The sequence below is a fragment of the Lates calcarifer genome, unplaced genomic scaffold (assembly GCF_001640805.2).
Source record: "Lates calcarifer isolate ASB-BC8 unplaced genomic scaffold, TLL_Latcal_v3 _unitig_1269_quiver_1285, whole genome shotgun sequence".
NCBI classification, from domain to species: Eukaryota; Metazoa; Chordata; class Actinopteri; family Centropomidae; genus Lates; species Lates calcarifer.
Genome location: NW_026115406.1, coordinates 1 through 11,175, shown reverse-complemented (window position 1 = coordinate 11,175; position 11,175 = coordinate 1).

Below are 11,175 nucleotides of genomic sequence, written 5' to 3'. Positions count from 1 at the left end.
TATATGACAAGTGAAAATATAACAATAACACATTTTGATCATAAATCAGCAGAAAGAAAAAGCACTTAATAGAGCTCATCTAGCAGATGGGACTTGGGTCTGTCATGGAAATGGCTCAATTATCATCATGTGAGCCAAGTATGGAACTTTGCTCTTAAATTAAAGCCTTATATCTGCCTTTGATATACAGTATTTAACTGGAGCTTTCAATCACAATCTTCCTCAAGTCTTTGAGCAAAGACAGTTATAATGTGACCAAAGTTCTGCACTCATGTGACATGATGATAACTAAGCTGCACAACAACTGAACAAATTCCATCCACTGAGGAAGACCACTGGGTGTGGTTGAAGGCTCCAGAAAAGGCTTGTAAGTAGACTCTGAATTAATTATTTTTGTGGGGAATTTGTGAATGGAGGTTGCGGGTGTTAACTAATACTTGCACGCTAAGTCCTCTCTTTAAAGAAAACAGCGTAATCACACTTAATTATCACTATCATACTACACTACATACTATTAACTGAACAGTGGATGTGTAGATAACTTAGAGTATCTCATAAGGATATAAAAACAGGCCATATCAATCAAGCTCTTAAGAAAGATGCAAGATAGTCACTTTTCCTAATGTTCAGGAAACTCCTTAATAGCCTGCAGGTGTTCTTCTTACCCCAAAACACTTCTTTAAATTGCTCAGATTTTTAGCCATGCTAGCAGTATGACTCCAGAGAGGGAAATGTTGATCTGTCAGTCTAAAGTATCTCAGCAGCTATTGGATGAATTGCCATCATTTATTTTACAGACATTCATGGTTCCCATACAATGACTCTTAACGACCCTTTTTTTTTCTAGCATCATCATCAGGTCAAAATTAGTCAAATACTTTTGGGTTATGACTAAATATTCAGTTGTGCTTTGTGTTAAGTGCTAATTAGCAACAGTTAATGTGCTAAGAGGGTGAACATGGTAACATGGTAATTTGGCTCAAGGCACCACTGAGCCTAAATACAGCCTCACAGAGCTGATAACATGGCTGTAGACTATTGTGTATTCAGACAGAGTTTGAAGGGAATTATAGAGTTGGTGTGATTGCTTACAAATTAACCCAGAAACCAGACCAATTAGCAAGCCCTGATTTATTCGCTCTTGCAGATGGGTCTGGGCCCCATCCTGCTCGGACAGACATCCATTTGTCCTGAGACAGTTTGGACCAATCACAGCCATTTATCCAAAAAGGGGCATGTTTGATATGACACCTGAGGAGAGGAGAGAGCACCGCTGAATTATTTTCTTTAACAACCAAGATGGCTGCTGCTGGTGAGGAAATATCTGTTGAATCTGCTGCTGTGAAGTGGACAATATATTTTCTCTAAATGAAAAACAAACACCAGCAGGTAAAGTGCTTCCAGACATTTTTCTGTCACTCTGCACTACTTCACATTTCATTTTGACTCTGACTGGTTGTAGGTCTATCAAATTGCATGCAGATTCATTCTGCTCTGCGACTACTGATAACACTCCAGACCCTTCGCAAATGTGAGTGAATTGGTCTGGCGACGCCTAACTACTGAAAGATAATGTTGGACACAAATTCACCCAGGATGCCACACATTGCTACGAAAACATATTGAAAATGTTTCAGCACGTTTCCTGCATTTCCTTCATGAATCGGTTTCATAAACACACAGAAATGAGAGGGAAAAGGAGAGACTGAAGGGAAATAACAGAATGAACAGGGGTCTTTATCTCTGGTGAATTCAGAGTTCAGTCAGACGCTGAGCTGAAGGGAAACAGAGACGCGCTCCCGCAGACACGGTGCGTCTGTTGTAACTAACCCTCAGCTCTTTATCTCTGGTGAATTCAGAGAATTCCATTGGCTGCTTGGAGGCAGTTCACCGGTCACATTTACGAAAATGATGCAAGGTGAAGATTTGCTTCACTTTCTGTCTAAACACTTCCAAGTGTCAAATAAATCAGTTGATAAAGAAATGTAGTATTAGGGTGTTCATATTTCTGCTTGATAAAGTCCCAAACATCTCATCAGCAGCTGTGTTTGAGGTTGTGAAACTGCAATCACACCGGGTGGCATGTCTGGGATCAAAATGGCTACCTCCCATTGGACAGGCAGATGCACAAGCAGGGACATACATCATTTTCTCTTGAACCCAGTGCAGCACCTCATCACACAGTCTAATCTAAGCACTGTATGAATGGCATCCATTTCTGTTAGAGTGATCAAAAGCAGGCAGACACTGGGGAAACAGGAATGAGGACACAGCGGCTCGCTGATGGATTGCTTCAACTCACACAGTGTGAGTTATAGCTTTGACCCACAACTCAAAGGGGGTCAACTGCACAAAGCTGACAAATTGAGGAGCAGAGAAGAAGGTCGAGCTCGAGACGACTCAATATGTTTCAAGTTGCCAAAAAAGAGGAGAAAAAAAAAACTAACTACAAAATCCAGCACAAAATCAGCGATGCAATTAAACAAATTCACAGGTGGCAATGCTGCAGCAATGTCACAAGTTAAATCACATCAGCGCTGTCTAGATCGAGTGTACTGGGTCAAAGAGGGAGTACAGCAAAGTAATGGAAAAGCAACAGCTACAGTGATTTGCATTTAAAAAGACTCTTCTTTCCTAAAAGTGAAGCATCTATTTGGAGATTTGATAGGCGATGTATCTTAACAGAGCTGCTGTAGTAATACTATGGAGTCAAAAGGTGTTATAGGTTTGTTGAATCACGTCCTATCTCCGCCCCAGCTGGGATAGAACGTCTGCTTGAACATTTGTCTCTCTGGAGCTTTTTGCTGCAGGGAACCATTTTAAGATGGCGATGTCTTTTTACTTTGTCCCAGCCTTGTACCCTGTTGATATAATTCTACTCCCTTATTCCCAGGAATCTACACCTCCTTGCAGTACAAACACCCACATTTTCAGCCTGTGCTTTTTTAATTACCACTTTGACCTCCAGCTAACAAAAGTGCTTGATCAAAACCTTGATTAAGAAAATGCAGAGGTGCGAGGATTAAACCTGCTGGAATTACGATACAAAGAGTTGCTGACTAACTGATACTGATTACAATCTAACGTCTTTGTGTTTTGTCCTCTCTGGCAACTAAACAGCCCACAAATTAAGTTGATTGCAAGTTAGTAATTTAACCTTTTGTATGAAATAAGTGAATTAAATTAAATCCTGAATCAAATTCTGAACTTGATTATGTTTGTCTCAGTAGATTAAAAGTAACAAAGTTTGACTTTTCCACTTTGGTTGCAGTTGAATGATTGATGCCCAGAATTGTGTCAACTAAAATAAGCTCCTATTGCAACAAATTGCAGCAGATTTGAATGTCTTTAGTGATGTTAGTTCATAATTAGAGATAATTTTGAGTTATTTTCTGTAAATTATCAGATGTAATGAGGTAGATATTATTTTCCCTTAATCCTTTCATATTAGGAATTCTGCTTGCAGTTCTACTTATATCATTAAGAACGTTATATTAGAAACATGGCATCACACATGACAACATGATCTATGTTCTGTAGTGGCAGCAAGGTGAAAGGGTGAAGGCGATGCCTGCAAGCAGTCTGCATTGACAACCACTACAATAACGCCAACCGATCATCAGCAACTGAAGTCAGGCCAAGAAAGAATGATTAACGACGCTCCCTTTCAGTATCACAATTACCCAAAGCTGATGTCTGGCACCTGTCATCTGCAGTATAGATCAAAGTTAGGATTGCTGAGGGTAATCGCCTGGCTTGCTCTTGAATGTATCTGGGCTGACAGGATCGATGGAAGGAAAACACAGAGGTCTGTTATAGGGGACACTGTTTTATTGATTTACCACCACAAAGTGCTGCGGCCGCCCCTGAATAAAAATCTGTTTCTGAAGTCTGAAGAAGGTTAGGAAAAAAGAAAAAAGAGGGTTGGGACGGTGTTGGTAATTTGCTTACTGACATTAAATGAGAATTTCAACCTGGGTGTTTAAGAGGAGAGGTGACTAAGCGAGGTTGTGTAAAGGTTAGACACGTTCACAGTAAGTGGGAATGCCAGGTGAAGTTAATTAGAGCGCCTTGGCCTTTCCATTGCATTTTCACATACAGCATCCCACAAGCACCAGGGCGGTTCTAAAGAAAGGTGAGAGACTGTAATGTTTGTGCTTTAACTGTCCTGCTCTGCTGGTGTGAAGGTAATGACTGAGAGCATCCCTTGCAGATGCAGCTTGCTGTGCTGCTCTTTCTTTTTGCTCATTCGGTTGGTGCAAAAAGAAACGTTTCTTTTCTTTCTTTTTTTTTTTTTGAAGAAAAATAGGCAGCATATGGCACAACAGGACTCTCAGTTGGGGTAATGGCAACCATCTATCCTTGCCATCTGAGTAGAGGAAAGTCTGCAGATATGAAAAGACAGGCTGTCTCTACGGAAAACAGAGGGGGATGACAGTCCATGGGTTCTTAAACAAAAACTTAGACAAAAAACAAAGGCCATCTTTCAAACACAGAGCTTTTCCCAACAAAAGGCAACACTGACTAGACACCATCAGTGTCAAAAATTAGGCACAGAAAACTAGAGTCTTGTCCAGACTGGCTTTGGTATCAATTAATCCAAGAACAGCTCTCGAAAACATAGCCTCAAACGAGCTCTGAGTGGCAGAGCTGAAATGTTTCCCATGAATGGTTTTAACTGGAGCGAGGGCGGCCAGGCAGTTCCTGTTGCAGGGATCCCTGTGCCTCTATTTGCTGCATGATTAGCTTCTAAGTATATCTTGACATCAGTCAGCTCCACTCGGCTGTTTGCAACAATCTCCACGGTGACGGCGGAAATGACAGCGGGTTCTGACAGACCCGACTCTATAACCCCATGCTGACTGTGGCCGGACGCCAATGCACAGATTGTCCTCGTGACACCGGCACAATGACACGCACACACAAACTGTAAATATGATCCTATGAACCGGGCCAAGGAGCCATTTTGAAAGCAATTCAAAAACTCGACACCCCAACCATAATGGAATGAATATTTTCTCCCAAAAAACACATCCCTCATCTGAAGATTTATTTGGTAGCTCCTCTGTACGGTGTTGTAAAAAAAGCAACAGTCGATATCCTACAAACAAAATAATACAGCACGATAAACAGGCCTATAAAGATATTGAGCAGTTATCAAGTTTTACATCTTTCCCACTAAATCAAGCCCCTGCAACTCTTTGGCAGTGGGGTGGGGATCAGACAGCCATCCTTTTGTATTCAGACAGCAATGCCATTTGTTAGCAGGGCAGAGGTAATGACTGTGTCCATACATGCAACCTCAGGCTGGGCTTTGGTAATCTCTCTTCACCAGAGCAAGGCACTGCCAACACAGCCGAGGAGGCAGGGAAGGAGGGCAGAGGGAAACCGACAGCTTTCCCTCCCTCTCTCTGTCACTCTCTCCCACTCTCTTCCTGCCCATCTGTGTCTCTCACTTTCACTCAAACTCTCCTTTTGTGAGGGCTGCGTTTCATCATTGTGCCCTCACACAACCTGTGACTTTCAGCCTCACTCCCTTGTTCTCCGCCCCTCTGTGTGTTTCAGCCCCGTCGAGAGAGACAAGTGAGTCTCATCTTCCTGTGTGTCTCTCCCTCCCTCCCTGTCATCTGTCTGCATGCAGACACGCCCGCACAGATGATCAGCAGACACTTCCTGCCCACAGAGGTCCCCAGGCTGCCAGTTTTTCCCCCAAGTTGAGACAATCTGCCCCAGTCATTTGCTCGAATGCCAGCCAACTTTCCCATCCTCGCTGTCCTCAGTCTGTTTTTGCCCCCAATTCTCTCTTTATTTTCATTTTAACCCGCGCTCCTAAAAATCAGCGCAGCTAATTTGCATTAGCAAATATGTTTTGTCGGAAATGCAATGCCGTCGGGATTATGTTTTTTTTAATCGACAATGTATCTGCAAAGTGCTCACTGCCGATGCAAAATGCTCATACTGAACATATCTGCACAGTGTTGTCAGCGAATTTCCCTAGAACATCCACTTGTGACGACAAAAGCATAGTATTATATTATTTTCATGGTTATGTTTAGGGAACTCAAACCATTTGATTGGACCTGCATTCATTGATTTCTTTGGGCCCATGTGGGAACAGCACAAAACACTGACCACCTTATTTCACCTTGTAAGGTTGAGGCTGTTAGCAAACAGCTGCATTAACAGTGTTTCCTGTACATAGGCTTCACTCGGGTGGCCCACCCAAGTAGATTAAAACCTGCCCAGGTTGATAAAATAACTGTGTCAGCTTAAAAATGTTACATTAGGATGCCTTATTTCACTCTTTTCAGACTATCTAATTTTTGCCCTTACACCTGTCTAAGCTGCATGTGATGCGTTAACTTGAGTGGCTTCTTTGTGAGCAGCCTGCATACACATAGGTCACACGCTACGCCACCCACCACCACAAGTAAATTATCAACCTGGAGGAAATACTGCATTAATATTCATTTGTAGTTACGTTTCTGGCCAGCTCAAGAATTTGAGTCCAATATTCAAATTCCTTTCAGCTCTATTTTGGTTTTCCACCAACTTCTGAGAAAATATCTGTCTAAAAGTTAGCTGAAACTGCAGGGATGAGTCATAATTCTCTGTTTGTTCATCACTAAAAGCAACCCATTTCACAGATACTAATTTGATCCATGGTTAATGTAAAAATATTGATAAGCAACTCTGGGAAACATTTAATATTGAGAAACTCAGTGCTGACTGACAAATTGAGTTTTTAACAATTTCACAAAAAACATAATCTGTCACTAACCAAGTCACTTAGTTCCCTAAATGTAACAAAATGTTTGATGAAGGATGTGAGATCTGTGCTTTGTACACACAACCATCCATCCCAACTTCCTCCCTAGGACTTGTCTGTTATATGGGAGTGCCCCAAAGTGTTGGTAGTGAATATAACCCAGGCAGCAATTCTGTTCCCTCCACACTGTATTTGGAGAAGAAAATTAGACATTAATAGGTGTTTGTAAGAGACTGGATTCTTCTTTTTAATTCCCCCACCACCGAGCACCTACTTGCTTCCTCGCCAAGGCCAGCCTCACATCACTCTCCTACTATATCTCCATTTTCCAGCCAGTTATTCTACAAGGACCTCGCCTGAATAGAGTTTAACCAGTCTGGATGTTTACTGTGTTTTTCAGCTTTTTGTTACAGAAATCACAAACACCACCCCTTTCAGACTTGCCCACACCACTGAACTAGCTTCGGTGTTACATGATAGAAAGTTAGGCTTTCATAATCCTTTATCTAACACGACCCTTCCACCATCTCCTTCTTTCCGCCCACTTGCCCCCCCCACCCCCGCCAATTCCCTCACCCTCCGTCTCTCCCGCTCGCTCCATGCCTGTCCCCTGGGCAGCTCCAGTGCTCTGTGCTGGGCCTGAGCTCTTGCATGGCTGCCCTGCCAGAGTGTATTTTAAGACAACCAGCGTGTTTCTCCATGGGTACAGAGGCTAGGTATGACTCACAAATCAGATATTTGACCAGGAGAGCCACACAGTAGAGTAGAGCCGAGGCGTGGGAGGAAAGTGTGGATAGCTCACAAAGGGAACCTGACCGACCTCCATCTTTCCATCTGGTAAACAGACTGCTTTTTCCAACTCTATTGGTATTTCAAAGAAATAATCGTTTCCCAACACCAAATAGGTCTCAAAGCCTCATTGGAGAAGAGTCTGAAGCACAACATCTATGCAGTTTGGTGTAAAGGTGCTGTTACAAATACATGTTACAAACAGAGCCTACTGACTTAAGGATCTTGCATTTCAAGCCGGCATGACAGTCGAGCTTTCAGGCTGTCACTTGTGAGGCTTATTATGTGCAGGTACAGAATCTCTTCAAGTCGCTCTGTAAAGCTTTCTTTTTACTTAGGCTTCACACAAAGCGAGGCCCTGCAGAGAACAATGCAGTTCAGCAGAACAGCCTTGATCATCGCGGCTGTGCTATGTGCTCTCTCCAGGTGCGACAGAACCTCAACTCACGGTAAGAATAAAACATAGCCTGCAGGTTTATGACTAAGTGTTATCAAATGTATTCCTTTATATCCACGGGGTCTCACATTACAGATGGCTGTATTGATTTTTCCTGCCTGCAAAGTGCACTGGACGCAGCTTTGTTTTTTCAACTGTGTTCTTTATAGCCTGGGTGATAACTTTATTTTTCTCTTTAGAAATATGAAATATCAATAAACCCATACTGAAATCTGCGTGCCATTATGCTTTACCTAGGTAAGAGAAACACAAGAATGTTGCTTTCACGAGAGACATCTGAATACAGATGTACATGTCTGTGTTGTGGGAATCTTTACATCTCCGCTCTGCCTCATTGCTCTGTCCAGTCCTGATATGACTCTAACATATTATCCACCAAAGAACGTGTTTTTCCCCCACCTATACCTGGAGCATGCAGGGTCTGCCACATTCATTGTCAGATGTGCACCTGCAACACTCTGACCTGCATCCAAATGATTCCCTCTGTACTAGCCCCCCTCCCCGCCGCCATCTCTGCCCGTATAGCTCTCTCTTCAGACTCGACAGAGCATCATCTCCAGGCCCATTTCTCCCCTAATAGCGCAGACAATGAGGGTGAGCCTCCTCGATCTTATCTTTCCTCTCTGTCTGCTCCTCACAAAGAATTCTTTAGAAGGGCCATGTAATTACGCACTGATCACAGCAGTGGAAAATATCACAGATATCCTGTTCCTTCTGTCAGGGTGTCTGAGCCCCCGCCCGATGCCATACACTTGCGATATATGTCCCGGTTTAGAACAGAACGGAACGTTTTAATAGGCAGTTATCTGCTCGTTTGGCGTTGCCTGCAGTGCTGCCTTGAACGTCTCCCAGAGTTGAGATTATCGTATCTTATCAGCAACACCTGCATTCACGACACGCACTAAATCCACTGTCAGCCCGTATGGATCTGTGTGTCAGAGAAGTTACAAATGTGAACAAGAGTGTGCGTACAAATACAAAAGAATACACTTTCCGGCAAAAGTCTGACACACATATTTAAATAGCTAAATGTGGTGCCATTTTGTTTTCACAGATTACACTGCGCATTGTGGTAACTGATGATTTTCACGGGTGGCGTATGGAGATGAATGCATGCAGTTGTAGCGTAATTTACTCAGCCGACATTCTTATATTACAGGAAAAAAACAGAATTAGCTGCTTAAACTGCCATTCACAGTAAGATATTCATACTCATCAACAAGGGCTTTAAAAAACTGGTGTAACAACAAACAACATTAAAATCTATAAAAAAAAAGGCAATAAAAATCCTGTGACACATTCACAAGAAAAGTAGTTAAAATGAAATGGAAAAGCAAATGAAGGAATAAATGAATAAACAAACACAGAAACATTTAAAATATAGCAGCATAAAACTAAAAGTAGACAAAATCCACAATATCCAAGTATAAAGCTGATAAAAAAAAGTGATAAAAATGATTAAAAAGACAACAGTGGGTAAAGAAAAAAAGTTTTCAAGGTAGACTATTTCACAGTCTGCTATGGGACTTTATTGCCCTGAATTTAGCTGCAAAGATAGACCTCCTCTCAGGCTTTACACAAATTTTGCCTCCTTTACTAGGACTGGCAAACTCTATCTGGCCCGCACATTAACCATCTACAGCCTGAAGCGTTTGATTGGTAGAGGTTGTTGGTAGAAGTACACAGCAACAGTCTAAGAGGCTCAGTTCAGGCAATAAAGTTCCTTTCCCTCTGCAGTCTCAGGGTCCTAATGGAAAAGCACAGTCACCTTTCCTCTTCTGTCTAGACAGGGGACAGTCAGAACAGCCTGAGGATCTCAGTGTGATTCATGAGGAAATAAAAGTTCTGCTGAGTGTCAGACTGTTGAATGCTCAATGCGATCAAGAGACAAACTTTAAATCTTGTAGCCAATGAGCTGATGCTAGAATTAACGATGGTCATCAAATGGTTAAAATCCTGACTGCTGCATTCTTAATGACTTGGATGCTTGAGGCAAAAGAATAGAAAGTGAAATTTTCTCTCAAAACATTATGTTTGTTGATCCTTAATAGTTGCTGTTGTTTTTTAAATCTGCTTTTTAGCCATGCGAGCTAATATGGGTCTGTGGATGTTGGATTGTTAAGAAAGAAATATCTCATCATCTCTTTGATAGATTGCCATGAAATTCTGAATGGTAATTCATGGTTTCCAGAGAATGAATCCTTATTAATTTAGTGATGTCCTGACTTTTCCAGTAGGGAAATCATGTGGTTGACATGTGATTTTAGTTGAAATGTCTCAACAGCTAATGGATGGATTGCTATGAAAGGTGGTACAAACATCCCATGCCCCTCTTAGGATAAATAATGATTAGTTTGGTGATCCATTGGCTTTTACTCTCTAGCACCATCAGGTCAAAATATAGCTTCCATTTGTCAAATACAAACAACATTCCCATTAGTCTCAGCTGTATATTTATATTTATTGCTAATTATCAAATGTTAACATGCTAACATGTTAAACTAAGAGAGTAAACGCAGTAAACATTATACCTTATGTTAAACATTATGACTTTATTAACAGCTGTTGACTAATTAGATTTAGGCTCATTATTTATCACACTTTAAAGAATGCCAGTGGTTTTGTGAGTTTTAGCCAATTTACTACAAGTACTGGGCACTTAACATCACAGCTAATCATGTAGCAAACCAAACTGCAGCATTTTATCAATTCTAATTTTTTTTTTGTTTTTTTACTATAAAAGAAATCCATTGTGTTCCATTAATTCCTCTACAATATGAAAATACATTCAGAGACTCTTGATGCTTGCTTGAGTTGTGTAATCTATCACAGTGAACATCAAGCCTGCACAAATTATAGTCCCATTGTGTTTATGTGGCAAATGCAGTGTGGACCTTCCAAATCAAACTGTGCTTTAACTGCATTCCTACCCAGTGATAATCTAACATTAGTGAAAACTGGCAAGCACACTGGTATGGTCCTTTAGCCTTGGACAGTTTGAGTTTTACTATTATCAGTAGTGGCAGAAGTAGGAATAATTGCAGAAATAGTTGCAGTCAGCATTATACTGTTATGTGTTTCTTGGGCGATGAGGCACAAGATAAGTTTCCATCAGACTGTTTTCATGTGCATTTAATTTAATACATGAAGCAAACAGAAA